The sequence below is a fragment of the Dermacentor andersoni genome, chromosome 1, assembly GCF_023375885.2.
Source record: "Dermacentor andersoni chromosome 1, qqDerAnde1_hic_scaffold, whole genome shotgun sequence".
NCBI classification, from domain to species: Eukaryota; Metazoa; Arthropoda; class Arachnida; order Ixodida; family Ixodidae; genus Dermacentor; species Dermacentor andersoni.
The window spans coordinates 184,059,109-184,074,672 of NC_092814.1; the positions used below are offsets into that span (position 1 = coordinate 184,059,109).

A 15,564-nucleotide genomic window follows, 5' to 3' on the forward strand; every position below is an offset into this window, starting at 1 on the left:
GCGGGCCAGCCATGGCCCTGACGACAATAATGGTCGGCATTGCACCGGCCCGGTGCTGAAAGCCGACGTTGCTTTTGACGCCCCGAATAATCGTAGCTTTTGCATCATGCATCATGCTTGTGTGGTGGCCGGCATAGAAGTAGCACACGAAAGCGAACGCTTTTTTGTACTTTTCATGCCACATAAATGCCAGGCAAAAGATTCTGATACAGGTCTTTATTTCTTGTAATTGTATATGTACACCGACACGTTCACAAGTTTCAAACACTAGTTCATATTTGGTGGGCTTGAAGCAGGGTACGGCGCCTTCTTTCATTCCGGCCTCCATCCCTGTCAGCTGCTCCAACTAACCAGCGTTTTGCGACTCCAGCCACTGATGCTAGTGAAGCGTCAGGGAACGTGCTCCTCACAGATGCTGCAAGAAAGCGGCACATATAAGAAAGCTGCCCCCGCTTTATAGTTCAGTTGGTGAGTCGCATTCCATTTGAAGAAGTGAAACAATCAAAAAGATCATAAGTCAGATATTCACGAAACATTAAAGAAACGACAACAAAGCAATATTAGGGACGTGCAAATCAGTATCGAATCTGTCAGGAAGAGTGGCTGGACGACACAAATCGTGTAAGTACCGGATAGTTGGTAATTTATATGTCGTTAGCAATAGGGGGAACTGAACACGGAACCATAGCAAAACACGCATACACCGTGGCTACTGTGTCTATAGGTAGCGCGGCTATTTACACCACGATAGGTCTTGTTGCTTCCCGTGAGCACTGTATGAAACAGCCGAGTTGAAACGCTGAGACAAAGAACGCGCCGGAGCCCGGAGCGCGCCAAGCGGCACAAGGAGGTGAATAGGTAAATGTCTGGAGAGGCAAGAGGGGAAGCTTATGGCATGATACATATACTTGCTGACATGATGGCAACGATGATAGGTCTATGTTTTGCAGAAAACAGTTAGCATACATGGGTTAAAGCAGAAACAGCATATACAGCATATATTATATGGTGAAGCAAAACAAACTCCTCAAAAGCAGTGGCAAAATATGGACGCCGCAAGTAGAACTCACTTATTACGGCATTATTTTATTAAAGAAAATGCTAATACTGGACGCAGCAAGATACAATAAGCAGCAGCTTGTTTGAATGAAGAAAAAAAAAAACTAAGCATGCAGTTGGTACCGATGTTCGCAACGTGCACTAGAAAGCTGATTGTTATGCCATATTTCTTACTTATATTCGTGATGGCCATGAGCTTCACGAAGGCGTGCTTCCTCCCCTGCGACCCTTTCCAGCTGAACTGCAGTGCAGCTTCATTTGTAAGTATGCCCTGCAGAATAGTGCTCACGGCACGACCGGTGTCCGTTCCTCCGTATCTGGAAAGAAAGTTCACCTGCACGAACCAGCGCACGTAGAGTTAAACCAGACATCCAAATACGTGGTTATCGTGGTCTGTAAAAAATAATGGCCAGGATAAGAAACGCTCTCGTTTTAAATGTTTTAACCACATAAAACAAATATATCTAGAAACAACGTTCTATGACAGAATGGCATATGGCTGCGGTATTGTATGAATGACAAAATGAAAATCAACCAAATATTAAACATGAATACATAGTTTCTCTAAAAAGAAAACACAGCATGTCATTCACCATCTGTTCCATGCGGGAATCTGAAGCTAAATATTCCTCTAAGATACGCTTTAGAGCCGCCCAAGGAAACATGAGGACAGGAAGGATAGGTTTACCGACTTTGGTCGGAATATCAGTGAAAAAAAAAAACCATCCAGGCAGCGCGATAAATGAATACAACACATAGTTGCACAAACAAAATAGCACGCAGACTGCCACGAGACAAATGTATAGGTATACATAACGTCGAGACCGCGGTGACAAAGTATTACACGTAAACTACGAAAATGCAACAAAAGAAAAATTGAGGAAGAACTTACATATGGGCTATCCGCAGGGTTTCACATACGTGTCTTCTTGTCTGATGTTCCTAGATCTACTCTAGTCCACATGCGGTGAAGCGCGCCACACACAATCCATTCTTACCTGCAATGCACCAGACGTATATCATACAGGCATTTACAGTTATGTTTTTTCATCTGTGGGAAGGAACGAAGGCAACTTCTAATTAATTATGACTTTTCCGCAATAATAACCAGACAAGCGTCTTACCCAATTTCTTCCCGAATGGTGATAACAGTTCCGAGCGTAGCAGGTCATTCGCACACTGTGCTTCAATTTAAGCAGTGTCGTTCCAGTGTTTCCTAGAGAAAAATTAACGAGAATACAAGACGAAAAAATAATATTAGAAATATATACATGAAAGTACGTCTCACATTTCCCTGTCCCAACTCTCGAACGCTTGATCCGTTCTCATGTAAAGCCTCTTTTCTTTTTCTTCCTGTCAGAAAAAATAAGCCCGAAAGACAAGGAGTTTATCATACGTTGCAAAACCATTTACACAATACAAAGCGACCTTTGTTCACTTGAAAAAGACAGTCATGCATTACACAACGTGAAATTAAAATGCCACTTACGAGAACGCATATCTTGAACGGCGAGATACGGCGGCTCCACTGCATGTAAAGGGCTTGCGCTGTTCTTGTCCATGTCACTTTTGTGTAGCTTGCGTTTATATGCGCAGTCCATGATAACAGAAATGCACCAACTAGTCTGCCATGAGACGCGGAACGAGCTGGCATCCAGAGCTAGCATTTGGCGGCAACTCACGCACCCGCGCCATTTGGCGGGAACTCGCCTGCGCCCCTGCAAGCAAGCGGCGTTGGCCTGACGAAGAAAAAATAGACAGCAAGGAAAGTCCCGTTTCGCTTTCTCGCCCCGTCCTCGCTGGTGGGAGCTGATGCTGACAGAGAGAATCGCCCGTCCCTGCTTTCCAAGAACCTCTTCATTCCTTCTGGGAGAGGGAGAGGCGACAGCCCAAGACGACCTCGGTTCCCCACACTTTTCCTTTTTTTTCGTTTTTCAGGCGCTTCCTGTGAGCGCGTTGCCGTTTCTTTTTGGTGTGTGTGCTGTGCACGTGCGTGCGTGCGTGTGTGTAATGAAAATCTGCGTTCTATATTTTGCAGGGATTGGTAGCGCTATACGAATATGTGTATACCTTATGTGAACAATAATTTTGACCTCTTCAACGTGTCGAACAGTACTTTGGGTACTATGTACGTCAGCATGTAGGTTCTGTTTTCTTGTTTGGGAGTATTGTACAAATATCGTATAATCTTGATTGGTTTCCTTTTGTACTTGCTCAGTATTGCATACCTGTTATTACCGGGTGCAATTGTCTTTGTTTTAAAAGTGTCGCTGTAAAGGCTCTGCCAAGCGAAAGGGGGCTGCGGCTTTGTCAATCTGTATCTGACAGCTTTTTCTGCGCCTCTGCTGTCTGTACCTTTACAAGGCAGAAATAAATGATTTGAATTTTAATAAGTATTTATCGTCAAAGCATCACGTCTATATGTGCACGAAGTTCGATAGGTGCATGCATGCATACACAGTCAATACGCTTTCCAGAGAGCTTTGCACGAAAATGGTAGATATGCTTCACAGGAGACGGCGCTTGAAAAAACACTCATGATATACCATGAATTTATTAATTCTTAACTGCTTGATTGTTGAACGTCATTAGTTAATTGAGCGAAAATTGGAAGAATTTGATCTAACTCTAGTTCTTCCCCATCAAATCCACGTCGACAGCAGAAATGCTCTATTTTATGATTTACATTGATTGGCATGCAGCCTTAATTATTCTTAGACGAATCGACAATAGCTAGAAAAATTGCAGATTTTGACATCTCTTCACAATTCGCCTTCGTATAATCGCTTCTTTCACCCTCCCTAGTGAAAACATTCAACTGAAATGTTTCCTAGAACTGTACAGTCCACGAGTCGCCTGCGCTTAGTTCGTTTGACGATTTTTTCTGTGCTGCGACAGGGCCGTTTACAATTAACGCGCCATTCGCGAACAATTTTACTTTACTCTTTCTGCAGTTCAGATGACTATTACGAGAACTGTCTAATGCAATATCCACTTGATTAAATTTTGTTCCCCGTTAAATAGTTATTTTCTCGATAGTTTAACTACAAAAGAAGAAAGCAATAATGAACGACACAATAGTGTTGCAAACATATCCGTTTTTGAAGTATTGAAATCTTGTGCTTTTTGGTAAAGCAAATGTAATACTTACACGATATGTCTTCTTCTTGCGACTTGCACACTGGTCTCCACGTACTCTTGCTCTCATAATAGTGGTCGTTGCATGCGCACCCGCATATATGGCGAAAATAAATTTGATTCTGATTTCATTATTCACTCTAATTACTAGAGTTCTATCAGTCCAGAACAAAACGCAGAACCATCCTTTAGCCGGAAGGTGATCTAACTGCCAGATGAACTGTCACTGACGTCTGTATGTGATGGTTGCTGTTTTTCCCCGTGTGATGAACCGCCGTCATCGCTTTTGTATAGCTGGTATATATTCCGTCATTATATATATTCGTCCTTCAACATTTGTTACGCAAAAGCAACAACAACAAAAAATTGCTGCCTCTCACTTCTTCAAAGGACTGCGCAGCCTGTCGGAACGCACTGGCGCGTGTGAACGCATGGCCTGAAGGTTCAATTTCAAAGTGTTGTTCAATTGCTGCCTGAACCACTCGTGAAGACCTTTCGCGCCCCGTTACTTTATTATGCTAGCTTTTCTTGTGACCGATGACAAGACATTAAATTTGGCGGCCACTGCAAGACTAAGCTGCATCAACACAGCTTCTTAAATATACGAATTGGCTCAGCGGCTGTCGGACAGTGTGCATGGTCCCTTGTGGCACGTCACTAAAAAACCAATTAAACGCTTAGCGTATATGCACAAAATGATGCGACCACTAATATAACATGAGAGGGGACTTTCGGTCTCACAAAAAAGCGATATATATATATATATATATATATATATATATATATATATATATATATATATATATATATATATTACACGAAGTGCGCATGCGCACAAGCATGATGCATGCGCATCATGCATCATGCTTGTGTGGTGGCCGGCATAGAAGTACCACACGAAAGTGAACGCTCTTTTGTACTTTTTCATGCCACATAAATGCCAGGCAAAAGATTCTGATACAGGTCTTTATTTCTTGTAATTGTATATGTACACCGACACGTTCACAAGTTTCAAACACTAGTTCATATTTGGTGGGCTTGAAGCAGGGTCACGGCGCCTTCTTGATACCTGATAATATTTTTTTCACTGGCCTCTTTCTATAAGAAGGACGAACATTCTAGGCAGCGAAAAAAGTATGAGACATATTTCATCCTGGGGTAAATCTTTTATTCATAATATTCATTCCCAGAAAATATGATACAATGAAACGTTGATGCTTAAAAGCAAAACTTAAAGTTAAAGCGTTTTCAGATCACTGAGAAAGCGTAAGTCTTTATACGAGTTTGGTTTAAATGCGCAACGCAGTAAACAAATCCTTTAATGTAGTTTGCACCCATGATATTTCTTTGCTTGTTCTTGGCTTTAAGTTGGTTGCACTAAAATTGGCCATATGCCGCCGGATATGTTACATATTGCATACCATTAAGGCATATGCACATCACTAGTGCCTTTTCTAGGGATGTGTCATCGCTCATCTCAGCGTTTTCCTGCTGACGGCCGCATATGAGGAGCCTTGTTTCCCCCCAGACACTGCATGACCTTATAAGGTCGCTTAGCGCTATCTGAAAAAAAAAAAATTCTTTATACGCAAAGTATAATACTTTAGAGATGAAAATATGTTTCCTTTAGGCTAAATGTGTTTAAACTAGTACCTCTTGCTTTTTCACTGCTTTAACATTGATTGCACTTCTGAGATTTCTCCTACTGACTGCTCTTAAGATGTTGCGGTCCGGAAGTTTTAGAATTTGGGGATATGGGAAAAATGGTCAAATCACCGCATTAACGAGAGCATGCATTGCAAGCCTGCTTCTGAAGCGACGAATGAAGGCTCAGAAAATTTCAGTATTTTTGATAAGATCAGAAGGAACATTTTCAATTTTGTTCATTTTTATCAATCCTACTTCCAAACATTTATTTGCTTTCAAATGGGACCTGAAAAACAAAATAATGATGTGCAAAACGCAATTAGGTGAGTCACATAGCTGCAACTGATATTATTCCATTATACTCTTGATAAAAATACAGTTTAAAAGTTCGAACACAAGTGGCAACGCTTTTGATAGAAGCTTTCATTATAGAAGCAAAAATGAGCTATAAAACGCAGTTACGCTTAATTCTAAACCCAATGGAGATGGAAATTCTGACAAGAATGGCATTCTACGTGAACTTATCACACGTTAACTTTCACTGTGGACATAGACATGTTTGCAGCTGGAAATCAAGAGCTGCAACGGGCAGAGTACGTTCGTGTTCATCGAACACAGTCACACTTCCTCTTTTTAAAGCTAAAAATGTAAAATATGCAGAGCTACACAAGATAGATATCCTAATGCAGAGTGCAATTGAGGTTACAAATTAAGTAGCGCGTGTGGTTGCAACCTCGCATGCAGCGCTTCGGAGATGCAGGTTACTGTCAGTCGACAAATAGCTCACAAAATTATGAATTTTCACATTATAGGCCGCAGTATACTATGAGCGGCATACGCGGCAACTACACGGCATACACGGCACACCACATCGATGCGTCACTAACAGAGTTCTAAACCATGAGAAGAAGCACAGTGCAAAATGCAGTGACAACTCCAAGCTCGCCACCCTTGCCCGAGGCGAAATGGCAGCGGGCACAGAGAGAACGGTGAGTTGGCGAAGATAAATTAAAAACAATAGAAATGGTGTGAATTTGGTACTTCAGCGCAATTAGCTGAACAATTCAGAAAAATCCAACAGCCCGGTGTTAAAACTTGTTAAACAAGCACGATGATGACTGCTATCTATTTCGATCAACGCTACTGCTCGCTTTTTATTAAATTCACCATTACGGCAAATTTTGCACCACACATCATACAAGCACATACCGGAAATCATGACCAATTGGCAGTCAGCCGCTATTTAACAAAAGCGAACCATGAGTATTGTTCTTACCTGTATATTTAAATCGTCCATGAATAGCAGGTGAGGGACCGCTACATATATCCATTATCCATATGGCGCTGGAGCCGTCAGACCGCGGTGGATTCTCTCTCGTAAACTCGGCACAGTGCACAATGTCTGCAGACACCACCGGCGTTGTACGCCATGAAGGTCTGTAGAAGTGAGCGTGGCGATACTATGGCGATACACACCAACTCTGACAATTGGACCGGAAGCTCTGCGCTGCAATGAACGAACGTCGCTCGTGGCAGTCCGCCGGAAAATCCACACGAAAAATGGCCGGGTGCAGTCTTCAAAACACCACGGTCTCCTTCAGCCCCCCCCCAAGAAAAGTTTCGCATTCACCGCAGGGCAGTGAGAAGACACACAGCGTTGTTTTCCCTCGCCCACGCTCCGCGCAGATCCCGTGATATAAAACGGATCCGCTATTCGGATTTTTTATATGGGTGATGGAAAGTTCCCACGCGAGCGCTCTGCGGGATGTTAAGCGTGTAATTTGCGTTTCTCACGCGTACGCGGCTCGCTCACGCTCGCACAAGACAGAACCATGGCAGGCAGTCTTGTCCTCATGCTTACACAAAGGAATGTCACCCTTATTTTCGGTCACGGGTGCCTGAAACGTCATCCGCGCCTCACTTACATGCGCGTCACGCTAAAACTCACAGTTTAGCGTGAGATTAAGCGTGGATTTTTTTTTTAGTGTATACTGAGGTATTTGTGTTCTTTTACTCGAGGTATTTCCTGGCCCTGTATTGATACTGTCTGTTCACTGTTTTCATTGAGTACTGTTTACCATAAAAGCTGATTTCCTAACACTAAATTTCAAATGTTAAATTCTCACCTTCATGTGCACATATATTCTCCAGGCGTTGCATAACACTCCGCTTGTTAGCTAGCAACACAATGTCGTCCGCATAAAACGAACCTGGAAGCTACTGCTGTACTATTTTAACCGCCTGTTTGTATGAGAGATAAAACCCAAAATTGCTTCCCTCTAGCGCCCTTTTCATACTTACCATGTACATCACAAACAGCAGTCCCTAGTTGATATCAACTTGCTTCTCGCTCCTCATCCCTCCCCATTCAACGCAAACTGTATTTTCTAGGTAGGTCTCTGTCAAAAGCTATATAAAGTCGTTGCCTATGCCTTCCAGAATATCCCACAAAATTTTGTGGTCTACGTTGTCATACGCTCCGGTAATATCTAAAAAAGCCACATAAAACAGTCTCCTCTCTTTGGATATTTCAATACACTGAATAAGAACAAATAAGTTATCATCCAGACGCCTATTCTGAACCCGTTCTGAAGTTCTCCCATACCATTCTCTGCCCATGTTTGCACTTGTAATTTAATTACCTGTATTGCTAACATGTATATTGCCGATATAATGGTCAACGGTCTATATGGGTGAATTCAATTCTTTTCTCCGTTATCTTTATACATTAAATTCATTCTACTTTGTCTCCGGCTGTCTGGTATTCGCCTATCTTGTAAGCCTTTTTCTACTGCTTCCCACAGAGCTTCCTTACTTTTTGATCCTAGTTCGCTAATCAGCCTAACGGGAACCTCGCCTAACCCTATGGCTGTGCGCTTTAGAATTTTCTCTGGTTCTCGTTAACGCTCTTCTTCTTTAAAACTACTTCATCATTCCCTTGGAATGATTCGGTCGTTATTTTTCGGATGTAATTTAATGTCGCATCCCCTTCCATTTTTTTTATCTTAGTCTAGGACATGCTGTTGTGTTCCAGACTTTCTTCTTAATAAGTTTGTGTGTTTTCAAAATATTCTAGGCGCGGCCTTCTTTTTCTCACGTATTTCCGACAACCAACGTTCACTTTCACCTTTGAACTTTGCTTGAACCAGTATTATAACAATAGATTTTTTTTTCTTCCGGTATACTTCTAATTTTCTGTCTACTTCAACCTGTGGCAACTGCACTTTCTATGCCTGCTTATGTTCTCGTAATGCTTTCTGTCGTTCATCGATCGCTTCGGGTATCACGCTGTTCCACCAGCTTTTTTGACTTCCTTTTTGTTTTCCAACAAACGTGTTGCTTCTCCTTCCTAATTTCTCTCGTCATTACATTTAGAAGCTCATTGTATTCCCACTTTTTGCTTGGCCATTTGCCGTGTTCTTTCTCGACTCCCGCGGCTATATTTGTTATTTGTTAAGCGTTCAAATTTGGACTGGCCATTCTTCGCTCCGTGCTCTCCTTCACAACTACATATCCCATTTTCAAAATGGTGCGTTTATGGCCAGTCCTTGTGTTACTACAGTCTTACTCGCCAATGGCTCAACTTATCTCAACTGATCTGAACTTATCATAAATATCTTCCGTCATCAGGCAGTAACCAATAGTCGATTGCCTATTTCCAACTTCCCATCTGATCTGACCATCAGATTTACGGCCCGTAATTACGATAACGAAGTTACGTTGCTCACAAAGGTCCAGCAATAACTTCCTGTTGTTGTCGGTATAAACGTCTAGATCCTGTATGTGGGCATTCATGTCACCTAACAGGGTAATTTCGGCATTATTTCCGAAAACGCCTAATATCAACACTTAGGCATTCCGCTAAGCCTTGGTTCTTCTCTCTGCAATGTTTTCTCGTTCATAAATACGTTAAGCCCAGCCAAGTTTTATTTCCACTCATTGTGCCTGAAAACCAAAGAATGCCCTTGACACTTTGAATATGCTTTTTCCCATTTGAACACTCCGGCCCCCCTCCCTTTCCTTTCGATTTACTTCTGTTGCAACCTTCCCAAACATAATTCTCAATGACTGGTGCATTTTTTAAGTCTCTAAGGTGCGCTTTTTATAACCGCATACACCCCGATTTGTTCTCTATTTAACTGCTCCTCAATTTAAAAGCGCTTTTCCTTTCTTCTGGCGCCCTGCATGTTTATGCAGCCTATTGCATGGTGAGCTCGCTTTTTTTTTCCGCCTTTCTCTGTGGTACTAATCTGAGGTACCGCCACCTACCGGCCGTGGCCACTCAGACAGACCTCAAATGGCAGCTAGAAAAGGGCTTTGTCTTTCAGTTTCCGCGTAACAGAATTATGTTTTCCCGCATACTCGATTTGCAATCCGAAGTTATCATGTCTGAAGCTTGTGCTTAAGTTGTATTTTACGCATTTTCTGACAATTTACCCTCAAAGATTCATTTAGTTCCATAAGGCTCTTGCGCTTGGTGGGGGCCATGTATGCTGCACTTCCGTATACATGCGTGCCCGCGTTACGTACGTCGCTTGTGGTGTTAGTGGCGGTTGGTTTCTGAGTAACGTCGTCTAACGTCGGCAATCGTTTCGTTGTACATCCACTTTCACAGGGTGCAATGGAGGAGGGCTTTTTTTTTTTTTTGCTAAGAATACTGCAGGGAACCTGCTGAGAAATATGCGCACAAAGCCACAAACGTGCGAAACCCGCGCACAGCGTAGGCAGAATGTAGCTGTGATACCTTACGTTCACACACTATCCCACAATTTGGAAAAGGTGGCTCAGCGTTACGAGTGTTCGCTGCTCCCCATAAGCTGTAAAAGCTTTGTAGAATGACCGACCCGGAAGCAAGCCAGTAACGTGACTGCGGCATAAAGCACAGGCCGCCTTTTATTGAATACGCATAAGGGGTAGTCTATGAAATTCTTTTAAGGTGCGGAATAGTGTACATTGGCCATACTGGGAGATGTGTTAATGATAGGTTAAGGAAGCACGCAAACAATGTAAAAAAATCCGCGTGAAGGAAAAGATTTCGAAGGTATTCTGGCAAGTCATTGTCTGACTTGCAGGGACTGTTCGCCCGACCTTGTAAACACTTTCGTTATTAAGAAGAGTAAAACTCGTGTTATACGGGAAATCGCAGAATCTGAACCGATTTCTAGAAGTGAACTTGAACTTTATTTCCATCATCGATGGAGGAGAGGAAAAAAAAGCTGTGTAAGTATGGGGATGTGTCAACATGGCATCCATCACGCTGTCAGACAAATAGTTGGCATATTTACGAATGCGCAGATGATTACACCGGGCTCGGACAGCATGTATATATTCGTGATTCATTCACAATAAATGTTTTTGGAAGTTCAGCACCCATCCTTGTCCTCTCGTCTCCATCCGTGTCTTCTTGCGCTACCGCCTTTTCAAATTCTTAGGATATATCACGCACTTTCCACTGTGTGTTTTGCGGGGCAAGGAGTAGTATACGCGCGCCGGCGCGTTTCGGCGGCAGGAAGCCCGCTCCTCTCCCCAGCCCCGCTGTAACATGATCGCCGCCTGCACGGCATGAATGGTCCCCGCCTGCTCTCGCGCGACGTGTTGGTGGGGGGAGTGAGGGGGCTGTGCTTTACATTCGGGGTCGCGGAAACCAGGCGGTTCGCTTGCCGCCGAACTCAACTTTCTTTACCAGTGATCCAAGAAGAAGCTGAAAAAGAAAGAAAAAAAAGGCCAGAACAAGTTTCGTCCCCTCAGGCTCCGGAGAAAAGCATTCCGTCCGCAAGCAGCAGCGCGAGTTCGAAAAGAAAGGAGACTTCACAGTCTCGAGCAGCGCCGCGCCGTCCGTCACGAATCACCCGAAGAAGATGGCACATGCTCAGTCTGAAGGATTAGACTGAATTGCGCGCAGCCAGTGGCACATAGCGAATGATAAATCATGAATCTGAACATAAAGCACTATTCCATTAAGAGGTCGGTGTGCTGTAGATATATATATGAGCCGAAATCATACGTGTTAGATTTTTTATGAAGGAACGTATTTTTTGTTGCACCGAAGAGAAACGCGCTTACTGCGAGGATACAGTTGTCTGTTATGTATGAGTGCCTAACAGAGCGCTTGCCAGCCCAACTGGAAAACCGGAAAGCGGCGTGCCGAGTGTCAAATCGGCAGCCCGCACCATGAGGGAAAACCTTGCATTGCTATTTGAAAATCGCCCACGCGGAAACTATGCGAGAAAACCTGGGCGAGCGCGAAGTGCTGCTGCGGAAGCGTGCAACAGAGAAAGTCTTGCTGGGACGCACTCGTAAAAAGGGATCCTCGAGCCTTTGGCAAACCATTTCTTGAAAGAAGAAACAAAAATTTAGAGAATGGGTAGTGGGACTCGGTGCCGTAGCAGATGAATTGCGCCGTCGTAGCAGCCAAATCATTTCTACTAAAAGGAAGAAAAGATTGGCTGAGAAGATTTCGAGATTGTGTTGCTGTAGGTGCAACACCGAAGTTATACTATTGATGCATTTACGTTTCACAGTCCCGTAGCAAAGCAGGAACAGAAAACCCCTGGCGCACCCCAGTCATCTCCTGCAAAATGAAGACATCAGCACTTTTATTAGGGGAAGTTAATTCTTAGTATGTCGCATAACGTTTGCTTGGGCTATTTGGCTCATGGGAAACATCATGGCGTGAAAGACGAGGACACAGGGCTCATTCTGTTTTTAGTCCTCTTTTTTTCTTGCGCCACTGTTTTTTTGTTTCCAGCGGTTTCCACATAATATGCATTTTCCTAACCGTAGTTCTATTCTTGGTTCAATACAATTCGCGTTCGCCTTTTGGCAAATGCTCAGCGTGCGTTCAGTGTTATCACCTCGTCGCGCATGTTCTTCCGAAATTTTAAATTGTGAATTCATATCTGACCAATTCATTTTGAGTAAACAATATATCTGCGCCAGCTGTAGTAAATAGATGTTTAACTAGTTTTCTGACACTTTCCTTACGTCAAATATCCAAAAGAGGAGGATACGAATAGTCTTGCCGTGATAAATGAAATATAAAAAATTCACTGTGGAGCAAGGCCTGCATTAGTTTTTCTGTTTGGGAATGAAAGCATCACCGCTCGGTACTGCCTGCTGAGCGGAATTCAAGGACTCCTAGCTCCACAGTCTGTAATAATTCGCATAAGTTAACTTCAGGCTGAGCATACGCATGTTCTGGTGCACTTGTCGTTCACACGAGTGAAAGCGCTATTAGTTGATGCATAAAGGAGCTGGAGGGAGGCAAAGAAAGATGCCAAGCATCGTAAAACGCGTCTCTTTTTAGTGGTGGCTGAATGCAGTTGGTGGGGAAGGCGCCTCTGTGTTGCAGCTCTTGGCGCGGAGGCGGAGAGTCCGGGTGGAAGAGGGGGGTGACGTTTCTGGAGAGGAGACGCTTGTGGGAGGGAGTAGGAGGAAAACTAGCAGTGCAGCGAACGTGGCAGCGCGCCGAGGGCAGCGCTAACAGAGCGATGCGATGTCTGGTCGCACTAACCGCTTCAGCGCTCCGCCCCAGAGATTCGTCGGCGCTCTATGATGGCATCTCGGAGGCCATGTTTAGGGCGGTAGGTACAAGTTTAATTTAGTGACGTTTGCTTTGTTAAACCCCAAATATTTCTAGAAGTTTAGTGTTTAAATTACAGTAAAAAAGAATTAGCGAAAATTCATAATATATACCACAGCCCACGTGAAATTCCGCATGTTTACAGAATTAATCCTTGCAAGCATCCCGAGAATTTCCCTTAAAGAAGCATGGCAGGTTAATTCACATATTTACGCGTACGACGAGTTTCATATTGCTTCAGAAAACGGTCCCACACACATATATCGCTGTTTCTGAACGCATTGCGCTATAATGCAGCTGTGTATATATGTAATAGTCACGAAAAGTATAAATTCTGTAAGCATAACAATGTATTACCTTCACCTATAACAAATTTCCCTAGTGAGAATTTTATAAGTATAGACCGACAGACAGGAATTGATATAAAAATTAAATTATGCTACTCATCGGCCTCGGGCGTCGGTCCGACGCGTTGCCATCGTACCGAGCCGGCGACCAACTGGCGGGTCGGGAGTCAGTCTGACAGAGAGGTTGACAAGACGCCCTCTGCCGACTGCCCGCCGGTAAAGGCGGCGGCCGTTGTCATACCGACCTCTCGCCAACCTTCGCTGGCCAATATAGTCGTTTGACGATCATTTCCCGACGATCGGCCAAGCAGCGGCAGTTGGCCAAGGTTGCTTGGGTACGAGACGCAGCAGATTGTCTTCTTTGAGGCCGTGGTGACGGTTGGCCACTCTGCGTACGAGTCATTATTGCGTTGTCCGTCTTTGTCGTCAGCTTGTGGACCGTTTGGATGTTTGATCCGCCCCCCCCCCCCCCCCCCCTCGATTATCATTCCCAGTACTCGGATGGAGTCGACCCTGGGGATTGGGCGACCGTCTCTGGTGCGGGCGGTGATGTTGCGCTCGGTCGGGGGTTTCCACCCCTTAGGCCTTTTGCCTTGTCGTTTTGGACAGTACAACAGCTCCGATTTGGCGGAGGGGCACTTGAGGCCCGTGAGGTCGAGGTAGGACTCGGCGCTTTCGACTGCCTCCTGCAGAGGGGATTCGATAAAGCCGTCCGACCCCGCGGAGCACCAGATATGGTGATGTCTTCCGCGTATACCGCATGGTTGAGGCCTTGTAGCTTCGAGAGGCGTTCGGAGAGCCCAATCATCACCAGGTTGAATAGCGTCGGCGAGAGGACGGAGCCCTTGGGGGGTGCCACGCTGTCCGAGCTCGACTTCTTCCGACGTGAGGTTTCCGCCACGGAGCACGGCCTTGCGACGGGTTAGGAAGGAGCGGACGAAATCGTAGAAGCGGCGCCCGAGCCCTAGGTCCGCGATCGCCTTAAGTATTGTCGAGTGCTCGATGTAGTCGAACGCCTTCTCCAGGTCAAGGCCGCGTATGACGGGTGCCCCAAGTGGCCCCGGCGTCCATGATCTGGTGTTTCAGGAGAAGCATCGTATCCTGCGTCGAGAGCCCGGGTCGGAAGCCGATCATGTGGTGCGTGAAACAGATTTGGTCTTCGAGATACCGGCCGACTCTGTTGAGTACTGCATGCTCGGCCACCTTACCCACGCACGAGGTGAGCGAGATGGAGCGAAGGTTATCGACGGCAGGCGCCTTGCCTGGTTTTGGAATGAGGATCGTCTGGGCGAGTTTCCAGGCGTCAGGTAACTCGCCCCGCCTCCACACGTTATTGATGGCGCCCGTGAGGTACACGACCGGGGGTCGTCTAAGTTTCGCAGGAGCTTGTTAGTTATGCCATCGGGGCCCGGGGCGGAACTGCCGTTCAGTTCGTGGAGAGCTCGGCGTACCTCTCTGACTGAAAATTCGCCGTCGAGGAGAGTGTTGTCGGTACCTGTGTAATCGGGATGTAGGGTCGGCGGGCCTGTGGGTATCGACAGGTACTTATGCACAAGGGTCTTGACGACGTCATCCGGCGAAGCGGTGCCTTTGGCCTGGTGAAGGACTTTGGTGAGCGAGTGGCGCTGGTTCGTGGGGGTGTTGGTGTCGTTGAGCGGGTGTTTGAGGAGGTTCCACGTCTTCCCATTGCGGACCTGTCCGTCGACCGAGTTACAGACCTCGTCCCATTGCTGTTTGGATATGATGCTGCAGTGTTCCATTATGGTCTTCTTCAGTTCTGCAAGGTGTTTG

The 15,564-nt window shown here is 45.1% G+C and overlaps 1 long non-coding RNA gene across 2 annotated transcripts; it reads right to left on the reverse strand.

Annotated features, from left to right (window-relative positions):
• Positions 1-201: 201 nt before the first annotated feature.
• Positions 202-3,126, reverse strand: LOC126528500 (uncharacterized). Of its 2 annotated transcripts, none has more exons than XR_011894839.1 (5): positions 2,549-3,126; positions 2,184-2,412; positions 1,952-2,057; positions 1,234-1,393; positions 202-415 (listed from the first exon to the last, which is right to left on the reverse strand). It is a non-coding gene; the product is annotated as an uncharacterized lncRNA (long non-coding RNA). The 2 variants fall into 2 exon arrangements; XR_011894840.1 differs by having other exon boundaries at positions 1,234-1,376; positions 2,549-3,125.
• Positions 3,127-15,564: the final 12,438 nt, after the last annotated feature.